The sequence below is a fragment of the Chrysochloris asiatica genome, unplaced genomic scaffold (genome assembly GCF_000296735.1).
Source record: "Chrysochloris asiatica unplaced genomic scaffold, ChrAsi1.0 scaffold00315, whole genome shotgun sequence".
NCBI lineage: Eukaryota > Metazoa > Chordata > Mammalia > Afrosoricida > Chrysochloridae > Chrysochloris > Chrysochloris asiatica.
Window position 1 is genome coordinate 2,804,620 of NW_006408833.1, and position 12,528 is coordinate 2,817,147.

Genomic DNA, 12,528 nt, shown 5'->3' on the forward strand with positions numbered 1-12,528 from the left:
AGTCCTAGACCTTCATAGAAGGCATGTAGACCTACAGCCACAGAATCTTAGCAACATTGAGACACTGGGTTTTAGGTCCTGACACCAGGGAGACCATGGCCTCAGGAGTCCAGGGTTCCTAAGGGGCTAGTGTCATAGAACCCAAAAGCTAGAGAGAACCAATAAAACAGTAGGCATTAAAGACTCTGAACCTTCCTGAGGCCACAGGTTCTTTGGCTTCAAAGTCCTAACACACTGGAATTGTAGTTTAGAAAACACAGATTTCTGGGGTCATAGAAATTTTGAATCATGTAAGCCTTCTTTCTATGTACACAGCTGTGTACACAGCTCTTGGACCTTAAAATCATTGATAAACAGTAACCTTGAGACATAAGGCTATGCTGTTGCTGTTAAGTGTTGTCTAGTTGGTTCCAACCCATAGCAACCCTGTGTGGGATTTCTGAGGAGCAGCTGCCAAGCTTGTGGTTCAAACTGACCTTGCAGTCTAGCACATTATCCTGCAGAACCATACTAGGACTCCATAAGGAATCCTTAAAATTTATGGTCATGGGACATTAATGTGTAAAGACTTCAGAAAGTCACTGAACTTTAAAACTCTGGAAATCTTGGACACTTCTATTACATAGCAACACTGTGCACAACAGAACAAAACACTGCCCAGTCCTACACCATCCTCACAGTTGTTATGTTTGAGCCCACTGTTGCTGCCACTGGGTGAAGCCATTTGTTGGTGGTGGTCTATCTCTTTTCACTGACCTTCTACTTTTCCAAGCATGAGGTCCTTCTTCAGGGACTGGTTCCTCCTGATAATATGTCCAAACTATGAGAGACAAAGTCTCACCATCCTTTCTTCTAAGGAGCATTATGGCTGTACTTCTTCCAAAACCAATTTGTTTGTTCTTCTGGCAGCAATATTCTTTGCCAACACTCTAATACTGTAGACCACAGAAAGCCCTGAAATCTCAAAGCCCTGGAATTTGGAATTCTGAAGGTCTTTGGAATTCTGAAGTTTGGAGTCACTGATGCCTTAGACTATAGAATATGGTGATCATAATTTCCACAGCTTGTAAGGCCCTGAAATAATAGATCCCTTGGCAACTTAGCACCCAAGATTCAATCTGTTCTAGAATCATAAAACCCTTAAGCTGTATAAAATGTGGGACACATGAACATTAGAATTTATAAAGCATAGAATCATTTGAACTTAGGACAGTCATAGTATATACTTATGAAATCAAATAAAAGTCATTTGTGTCTTAGAATCCTTGCAGGGACTAGGGAGACTAAACTAGAGTCTTTAGATTGCAATATTGAGCAAATACAGGTCAACATTTCATTGGATGAGTAAATTTTTATTGGAATTCAGTCACGCTCCAAACTGTTTCCTTGGGCTATAGAAATCTTGGACCATGGAGTCCCTGATACATACTGTCCTTGGATGCTTTTATACTATAAGGAGTGAAATTAAGTAGTTGTAACATTCAAAAAATGTCTGCTGACTCCTGCTCTAGAGTAATAAAGTTGCTCCAATTCCTGGACATGGAGCACTGAATCACTGAATCTTAGAGTCATGGAGACCTTTAACCATAAATAGCTTCTTCACCTTAGATCCATGAAAAACTAGAACCATGAAAATCATAAAACTTTTGATGATGGAGTTCTGAGTCAACAGAACCCACTGACTTTAGGGTCTGAAACCTATAAGCCATAAGAACTAAGTGCCGTGATCACAGAGACTCCTGAAATCACACAGACATTGAACCATAGAGCTCTTGGACTTTAGAACCAGGAAATTTAAGAGCCTAGGAACCAGAGAAGAAAGACTTGGTGGCTCAATGGTTAAGAACTCGGCTCCCAACCAAAAGGTCAACAGTTGGAACCCACCAGCCACTCCATGGTAGAAAGATGTGATAGTCTGCTTCCATAAAGATTGTTGTTGTTGTTGAGTGTCTCTGAGGTGGTTTCGACCCATAGTGACCCTGTATAGGGTTTCTGAGGAGTGGCTGGTGAGCTTGAACTGCCAACCTTGTGGTTCAAACAACTTTGCAGTCCAGTGCATTAACCCACAGTGCCAAACCAGGACTCCTCCATAAAGATTACAGCCCTGGAAACCCTATGGGACAGTTATATTCTGTCCTACAAAGTCATTATGAGTTGAAATCTACTCGACAACAATAGATATGGGAATAAGAAGCAGAGAAATCTTGAGCTGTAGTATCCTCTGGCCATATTTCATTTTGACATTTTGGAACTCTGAAGTCAGTTTGTCCTTGGATCTAAGAGGACAGAGAATCAGAGGAAAACAGACTTTGTACCTATGGACTTTGTTACCACAAATTCCTCCAAACTGTTTCCTGGGGCCATAGAGATCTTGGACCATGGAGTCCCTGATACATACAAAGAATTATAAGACAAAAGAGATCTGGAATATATGTTTCTGCATTGATAGAGTTCATGAATCTTTCAAATTGAAACCACAGACGCCTGAAATGAAACAACCCTGGGGATATACCTTTCTTTTGACTACATGATTTTGGAATTGTCAAGTCTTTGACTTAGAGTCCTGGTAGCATAAAACAACAGGATCTAAGGACCCTTTAAAAACAGAATCGGTCCCTGGTGGACAGGAAGTTCTAACTTTGCATTTAATTTAAAATAATTTATGTTTAACTAACTACTTGTGGCTAGCAGTTATCATATTGAACAGAGCAGTTCTGGATTTGGGACCATGAAGCCCTGGTTTTACAGTCTTTACAGCACTACAGCATGTTGGAGTGAGAAGTTCTTAAAACCATACAATGTTGTGCCCTGTTGAATCGTTTGTGACCCATAGTGTCTCTGTATAGTGTTTCCAAGGAGCAGCTGCTGGTGGATTTGAACCACCAGCCTTGCAGTTAGCAGTCTAGTGATTATCCTACAGGACCACACCAGGACCCCCACACCTTATGTAGACCATACTGTAAGTCTTGCCCATATTTTCTTACTTTATCCATATCTCACAGACTAAAAAGGCCATGAATATCATCCTCAGTTACCCATGGGTCAATGACTACTTCAGCATCATCTCCTTTTCTGACACAGTTAGTGTCTGGAAAGCTGGTAGCTCCATCCAGGCCACCATCTAGAATGCCCATCAACGACTTGGGTTGCATGGAAGTTGATGGTTTTAAGTATTAGACAACCAAGTGGGAAGGTTGTAATGATGTTGGCAATTCCTAAAATGCTTTCTTCATTCCCCTACTCCTCTCACCTCTTACAATGCCTGAATATCAATATTATGTTTTACATCTTCAGCCTTCTGTGTTCACCACCCATCTGTCTTTCCTAGTGAAAAGAACACAGCTCATTCTCCATGTGTCTTAGGGGATAGTCCACTCTGGGCCCAAGTCCTCCAATTTGAAGTAAAAATTCAGAAGAATTTTACTAAAACTTTTTATCAATACTCTATAGATATTCATTTCCAAGCATTTGGGCAAGCTGTTGCTCTGATTCTGGCTTTTGATCAGCTGTCTCAGACAATTAGTGAAGTATCCCTTTTAAACTCAGTCCTTTCTTCCCCAATAGTAAGAAGATGGGGGTGTTCTACCTTTGGGGGAGGTGATTATCTGACTGGTGAATGAGACAACCCCCTAGGAAGTAGGCAAAGAGTAGTCTGGGACAGGAAGTGATTAAAGCCAAAGGCATGTGGGTCCCATTGTCAGATCTCAGGGAACTCAAGGAAGAGAGAGACTAGTATCTGGATGGATGTGAGCAAGTTAGGCAGGATAAGCAGCAGAAACAGCTTGAGCAAAGATGAGAAAGTGTGATGAGCCTTGGAGGTTGGTGATGTGCCCAGTCGTCTACAAGGGGTAGAACTAAAGACAGAAGAAGGTCTCACAGCCTTGTCCCCAATTAGGGGCTGATATCGACACAGCTCTTCTGGCAGCTGTGTCACTGCTCAACCACAGCAACCAGAAGGCTGAGACAGGCTCCAGTGTGGGGAGGATCCCTCTCATCATCTTCCCAACAGATGGGGAGCCCACCACGGGTATGATCCTCTCCAATGTCTGCCAGGCATTGGGCCACAAGGTGTCCCTTTTTCAGTTTGGCCTTTGGGGATGATACTGACTTCTTGCTGCTGTCCTTGGAAAACCGGAAACAGTCTGGTACATATATGAGGACACTGATATAGCCCTGCAGCTAGAGGGTATCTATGAGGAGATCTCCATGCCCCTGCTGGCCGATGGGAGTTCTGACTACTTGTTTGGGGCCTCACCTTGGGCACTTACCTAACTACTTTGGTGCCTCAGAGATAGTAGTGCCAGGTCAGGTGCAGGCAGTTGAACAGGAAGTGGGCATTCACTTAATCTGCCCATGTCCCCCAGGGTCAGCCTCTGAAGGCCTGCCACAGTGAGGTGGCCACCAATAGCAGCAACCCAGGAGAGCCAGGCCCCAATGTGGTTCACTTCATACAATGCCTCAGGGCCTATGTCACCCCTGGAGAGCTACTGGAGGCACGATTCCAGGCATACAATACCACCACTCCTCACCTGCTGACTGCCAACACTCTCAACCTATCCCTTGAATACAATTTTGTCACACTTCTGACTTCCTTAAGGAGCTCTGGTAGCATAGTGGTTGCGAGTCGGGCTGATAACCTCAAGGACAGCAGTTAGAAACTACCAGCCATTCCATGGGAGAAAGATGAGGCTTTCTGCTCCTATAAAGATTACAGCCACGGAAACCCTATGCAGGGTCGCTATGAGTCAGAACTGGTTCTACAGCACACCACCACCACCACCATCTGACTTCCTGGTAATGGTACAGACCAAGCAGGCCAGCAAAGAGGCCAGGAGACAAACCCTCAGCACAGGTGAGTCAGGTAACATTATGGCCTCTTTCATTAGCAGGCACAGGCTAGAGGTAGATACATGCATCCACCCCAAGGTCTCCTCCAAATCAACGACTGTGAGACTAAAGTTCTACATATCCTCAACTGTCCTGGTGTGGCACTGTAGGATAAGCATTGAATGCCAACTATGAGGTAAGTGATTCAAATCCACCAGCTGCTTGTCAGGAAGCCTCTACAGGATTGTTATGAGTCAGAACTGACTGGATGGTTCTCAACAGCAACAACAATATCCTCAACTGCATCTGCCCTACAAAGAAAATTCCGAGTTCCAAAGAGCTGGAGTCATTGGGTCAGAATCCTTTGTTGTTATTAAGTACTGTCAAGGTGGTTCTGATTCATAGCAACCCTATATAGGGCTTCTGAGGAGCAGCTAGTGGGTTTGAACCAATGACCTTGAGGTTAGCAGTCCAGTACTTATCCAATAGTGGCCACAACCATAGAATTCTATTAAACCCAGGACACCCATATCCCAAATCTCCAACACAACAGGATTCTGGCACCTTGGCGCAGCCAACTTTCAGGATGAGACCTGCTGCTCTTGTGCCATCTGATTCTGGTGCTCTATTGCCTCTGTAGCTAAGCACTTCATCACACCAGAATCCTGGTATTCTATTATCCATGAATCCCAAGTCATAAATCCCATCTCTGAATCTGGGCACCCCAGCGCAGTCCAAATCTGGCATTAGGAAACATGTTATTCCATACCTGGTGCTCCATTACAACCAAAACTACTTGTCCCATCACAACCTTAACCCACATTACATTCACCCAAGAGCCTGACACACCTCAAACCTGGAATCCCCACACATCAGATCTTTTAACACTTACCACACACTAGACCTATATTCCCTGCCTCCAAAATTACAAGCAACCTGCCCATACCTGGGATCCTCTTACACAATGCCTCTAAATACCTCTTAAGCCTAGTGCTCCACCTAACCAAACTTCTTCAAACCTATCATTCTCTAAGCCTGGGAACTGAACCCCTGCATACAGCCAAAAATCCACTCACGCTGAGACCTATCAGATCTAAGTCCCTACCACCCCAGAATGTAAGCACAATTGCAAATACATTTTCATGTCCCACAGGTCCCAGAATAACCATGGCCACTTCTATTCTTGAAGTGCTCCTTCCTACATTTACCCCCATCCAGCCATCTCTGCTACCCACTGGAATTTACTGTCATCAGAATGATCTGCTACCAGGATCACAGAATACCAGATTAGTTTTGGAACCACCTGTACCAGGAGTACAACAATGGGCCTAACCCACAGTTCCAGTCCTACACCAGAAAGTAGCCAGCCAATTCTGCCAATCTTGTTGCCTCTCAGAACCCTCCCCAGGACTGTAAGTCTGCTCCTTCTCCCAAAGGAGGTAGAATTACCATCTGAGTTCATCATGAAGTCTTTGAACCCCCTAGCTTCCTCACTTCTCAAAAAGATTGTGAGTGTCCTGGGTAAGCGGTCAAATTACAAGTGGGGGAGAAATGGGCACAAATAGCATCAGAAGGTGGGAGTCTGCAAGGATTATTTAGATTCTTGTGATAGTATAGTTTCTTGCTTGCTTGCTTTGAGACTTGGAGGCTCTGGGATAGGAGGGATATTCAGAATGAAAAGATTGAACAGAAATGAACTGGCTGAGCTGTAGGTTTGGCATTAGTTTTGTTGGACAAGAGGATTGTTCATGCTTCTGAGACAAGGAAGGATGTGGGAGTTGAAATGGGAGCATGCATGGTCAGAGCAGATCCGATCAGTTATTCTGTGCTCTGTGAACAACCCTGCTTAGTTAGAAGTTATGAAAATTGGGGAAGATTATGATCATTATCTTTCAATTTCCCAAAGACTGTGAAATGAGTTAACATTCTTGAGTTCTTCCTGTGTTCAGCACTGTGCTACATATTGTGCTTGTAGTCCCTCATTTAATCCTCACAAGTCACTGTTAATATCTCCATTTGGCATATGAGGAAACTGAAGCACAGAGAGGGGAGGTAACTTGTTCAGTGTCACACAGATAGTAAGAGGTTTGAGTTCACACAATCTGGTCCCACATTTTATGTGCTTCAACACACCACTATTCTGCCTCCTTGAGAAAAGGACTAGCATTTCCTGTGTGACATTTTAGGGCAGGATTAGGACCCATGTAGGGGTGGAAAATGAGGAGGGGTGGTAAATCACAGGATGACATTCTTAATACATCCCTTTCCTTCTTCCCACCACATCCCATCCATTCTCAGTTCCTGGTAATGTCTCTGATGTAGTTCTCCAATCCGTCCACTTCTCACCATCCCAGCAGTCATGTCTAGGGCAGACTACCATTGTGTCTCACCTAGAAATTTTCTGTATCTTCCTCACTGGTCTCCCTGCTTCCTTTTTTGTCCTGCTACAGGACATTATCTCCCAGAGGTCAGCAGGACTTCCACTTCCACTCAGGGACTTCCCTCAAGCTGTTTTCCCTTCCTGATAATCAGCTTGACCTACCCTTCCCTGTCCAATTCCTACCACTCTCTTTCCTTCCATTGCCTCTCAAACTCCAGCTTATGATTCATGTTGTTGTTGTGAAGTGCCGTCGAGTTGATTCCAACCCATAGCGACCCTGTATTGGGTTTCCAAGGAGCGGCTGGTGAGCTTGAACCACTGATGTTGCAGTTCAAACGACTTTCCAGTCTGATGTATTAGCCCATAGTGCCACACCAGGACTCCTTGGCTTAAATGTCCTGGCTTCAACCTACCCCCACACTATGCTTTGCTCCACTGATTATAGTTAGGGTAACAACCCCTGAATGAAAGCTCTGAGCTTCACTCTAATTTGAATACATGCCAACCTTGGAACAAATCATTGTGACCTGTGTTATAAGTTTGTACTAACTGGCTCAGGCCAAACTGGGCCCATTGCTGGATCTAAAGATTAGGTGAAGTCCATCTAACTACATAACTGCTACATATTGGGTGAGAGGTGAGATGGACCATCAGGCATATCACTATGTTAGAATAAATGGTTTTGCTACAATAAACACTGTGAACCAGTAATGTAATAAGTAAAGCAACAAGTAATTGTACCAAAAGACCCAGGCAGGATAAAGCTACTGCAATACAGCCCAAAAGTGTGAGCTTCCTAGCAGCCATGGCACAAACAAATGACAGCACAGTGGTGAACTAAAGGTGATCCTCATGCGGCTGTTTTTCCAAAGTAACCAATGACTGTTGTCACAACAGTCACAATTCTTTCTCTTCTTTATGTACATTGGGTAGAACCTGCACCTTCACAAGGCTGCTATTAACAGAAGATAATACTGAAGCTGAAAGAGCATTTGGAACTTATTTTCAAGGACAAAGCAAGTCAATGGCAGAGTCAGGACTAGAACCCTCAATTTGCTGGTCAGGATACTAAGCTGTAAGCAATAGAGATAAACTCTTAACTGCTATAATCAGAAAGAAACTTGTTAAACAGAATTTCAGGAGCTCACAGAATTTGGAATGACCTGAGAACCAGATATAGAGGCAACATAGTCAGGAATTATATCCAAAACCACATCTCAGAATTTTTCCGGGGAAATACCACTCATGATGCCACTGGAAACCAGATGCCACAGTTTGCAATGCTCACCCCACCAGCACTGGAAATGCCGCAGCTGCATTTACTCATCACCAAAATGGATTTGAAGCAGATTTCCTTAAGCACTAGCTGCTTATTTTGGTAGTAGTAGTAATGGTGTGCTGTGGAGTCAGTCCCAATTCAAAGCTACCCTGTACAGGGTTTCCAAGGCTGTGGAGTTTTGAAGGTCCAGAAAGCCCCATCTTTTCCCCATAAAGAAGCAAGTAGATTGAGGTTGCAGTTAGCAGCCCAACTCATAACCCACTACACTATGGGGCTCCTTAAGTCTGTGATTGTTGTTGTTGATGTTAAGTGCCATTGAGTTGATTCTGCATCATGTTGTTGCTGTTAAGTGCCCGCAAGTTGATTCTGACTTATAGCAACCTTGCATAGGGTTTCCTACGAGCAACTAGTGAATTTGAACCACAGACCTTGTGGTTCAAACCTACCTTGCGGTCTGGTTCTGACTCATAGCCAGTGGGTTTGAATCTCTGACCTTGAGTTGGTTACCAGTCCAGTGCTTATCCTATAGTGCCACACTAATTGATGAGGTCTAGTCTTTTCTGGATGGCGAATCACAAGGTTGGCAGTTCAAATCTACCAGCTGTTCTTTGAAACCCTATACAGTGTCACTATGAGTCGGAACTGACTTGGTGGCACTTAACAACAACAATAACAGTCTTGTGCCCAATCAGAAGATACTGGGCAAGTGAGTAGATAACATTTTCAGCTTCTGTGGTGGTAAATGAGCCCTGGCTCATAGGATGATGTATTTATCAAGTACCAGTAGTCCTCATGTACAACCTACAATTATGAGCCAATCCCCCTAAGGCCTAATATGTTTAAAACTTGAGATACATACAGTGGTTTATAAACACAAATGGCTGCTGCATTGTGATGTGCATCAAAACATTATAATTGTTGTTTTTATTGTATTATGTTTAAAATAGCTTTGTAGGATAAGCCTGGGGACTGCAAGTCACAGTATCAGCAGTTCGAGCCCACCAGCCATTCTGCAGGAGAAAGATGAGCCTTTCTGCTCCTACAAAGATTTTAAAAGCTTTAGAAACCCTATGCAGAATTGCTATAAGTCCAGTGCAACCTCAGAATTTTTCCAGGGAAATACCACTCATGATATCACTGAAAATCATATGCCACAGTTTTCAGTGCCCACCCCACCAACACCAAAAATGCTGCAGCTGCATTCACCTATCACCAGAATTGGTTCCATACAGTCTCTGCTTCTTTGAGCTCTAGCTGCTGATTTCAAGTAAGGAGTAGGTTCATCTAATTGGTGAGGTCTAGTCTTGTGTCCTAAATGGTTTGAGGACTAAACTGTGCCTGACCCAAGCCATGATATTTTCAGTATCCTCATATGCATGTGAAAGTTGGACAGTGAATAAAGAAGACTATAGAAGAAATTATGCATTTGAATTATAGTATTAGAGAAGAATATTAAAAGGACCATGAACTGCCAGATGATCAAACAAATCTGTGTTGGAAAAAGTATGGCCAGAAAACTCCTTAGAAACCAGAATGGCAAGACTTTGTCTCTTATACTTTGGACAGAAGGGACCAATACTTGGAGAAGAACATCATGGTAAAGTGGAGGGTCAGCAAAAAAAAGGAACACCCACAACAAGATGAATTGGCACCATGACAGCAGCAATGGGCTCAAGTTTAACAATTGTGAGGATGGTGCAGGATCAAACAATGTTTCATTCTGCTTTGCATAGGGTCAATATGAGTTGGAACTGACTCAAAGGCATTTACCAACAGTAACAGTCTTGTGCCCAAGGAAAGGAGTCTGGGCAAGTGAGTATATAACCTTTTCAGTTTCTGTTGTAGTATACAGGCTCTGGCTCATAAGATGAGTTATTACCAAGTACAGGTGGTCCCCACAAAAAACCTGCAATTATGAACCAATCCCTGTACGACCTATATGTTTTCTTAAAAAACTTGAGATATATACAATGGTTCATTACAAAGGGGAGCTACATTATGATGTACATCAAAACATTATTATTGTTGTATTATTACATTTAAAATGCTTCAGTGTTTCTGAAAGTGTTTCTTTAATTCTTTTATGCATAGAAATATACACTACATACTATATACTAAGACAAACATTTGAATAACTGATATTAGATATAAACTGTACCTAAATGTTTTGACCTATGTAAAATTTTGACTTAAGGACAGTGTTAGGAATGGAATTCATTCATAATCCCAGGACTACCTGTACAGGAAAGGAAAAGGTGACCCAAAATAGTAGTAAGTATCCACTATGCTTGGAGTCCTGGTGTGGCACTGTGGGTTAATGCACTGGACTGCAATGTCGGTTTGAACTGCAAGGTTGGTGGTTCAATCTCACCAGCCATTCCTCAGAAACCCTATACAGGGTTGCTGTGGTAGGAACTGACTCTATGGCACACAACAACAACAATGCTTGGTTTATTGTCACCCTACCCTGTGCTTCTACAAAGGGAGCCAACCTACACTAAAATCAATTGTTCAACAAGTATTTCCCAAATATTCTAAGGTAGCAATAATACTAAGAGGGTAGGGGTGGTAGGACAGAGATATGTCCTCTCTTCTTCCCTCCTCTCAAGCTGGTTGGCTTAACACTGGGAGGGATCCCAGAAGATAGGTATATTTCAAAGTGGAAGAGAAGAGAGAAAAAAACACTGTCCTGTGGTCTCCACTGTTAACCCCCTTCTTTCTTATCTGAGCTTACCTGGTTACTGGCTGGCTTAGTACCTATTCCCACTGGAGTCAGAGGACTCTTAGTATGTCTGGACTATGACTAAGCATCACTGGTTACTTCAGGTTCCCAGCACTAGAGCTCAAGAGTCTGGGTAGTATAGAGCTGAGTGTCCAGAAATGGTCTCTTCCATTGATACCCACTCAAATATGTGTGTACGCATACTATTTCTACCTTCCCTGCTATGTGACTCAGGTCAGGGCATTTCCGCACAAAACCTCAGTCTCTGATTGTGGAGAGAATCTTATTTGGCAGCTGTGAGGTTGAAATAAAAGACTATATATGTATGGATAGATGTGAGTAAAACAAAAAAGTATTACTAGTGGAATTCCAGTTCATTCATGCATGGACTTATTCCAAACAAGATTTATCTAAACACATCTCTGTTATCAGATGGTTGTCGAGAAGTTCTCTCAGTAATACACTTGTCTTAGTCTCATTAGGGTGCCTTCAATAAAAGGTCCAATCATGCTTTGTAACTTTCAAGGAAATCTGCTGGGGCTACTTCATTTCAAGGTAGAGATTTTCAAGCTCAGCAATTTAAGGTGACTGTGTTTTGGAATTCCAAAGTGGTAATCGGGATAGATTTTCTTGAAGGACACAGGATGATCACACGGGCTTATTATGAAGAAGATTTAAGAAAACTGAGAATTGCTTTGGTGATAAAAAGGCCATGAAAGTTGTACCAAGGAAATTTTCCCATCACAATATTCTTGGAGACTAACAAGGGTTGTCTGTCCTATAATAATTTTGTTGAGAAATGTTATCCCATCTACCTTACAGCTCTGATCTGGTTTCTTCGGGCTTCCTTTTTTTCTCAGCCTCAAAGAATATTTAAAGCAACAAAAGTTGAATCCCTCCCTCAAGGATGCCAAAAATGTTGTCTTGACATGGTATAAATGACAAAAAGCACAGAATTTTTAGGGAAAGGGTTAGAGAGATGCCTTCAGAATTGTATAGCTACAGTCAGTGGATATGCTGAGAAACAGCTTCACGTTTTGATATTTTTGTTTAACAGAAGTTTATTTGAAACCTTCTGAGGTGGGACATCCCCACTAGAAAGGACAAGCAGACCAGCCTGGAACAGCTGGAGCAACAGAAGATACATCTTCAAAGAAAGATCAGCAGGAAAAACCCAAAACATAAATGGCAGTGTGATTGGCTACTATAAGAATAAGCAAGTTGTTCACTGGGAAGCCATCAAGGCAAGCAATGAAGTCCCTTCAGGTCAAAACCCCCCCCCCCAAGACTGAAACTCAAAGGGAACACATGAGCAGGCAT

At 42.8% G+C, this 12,528-nt stretch overlaps 1 pseudogene; it reads left to right on the forward strand.

Moving 5' to 3' along the window:
* Positions 1–12,528, forward strand: part of LOC102825072 — a 94,720-nt pseudogene that overhangs the window by 55,437 nt on the left and 26,755 nt on the right.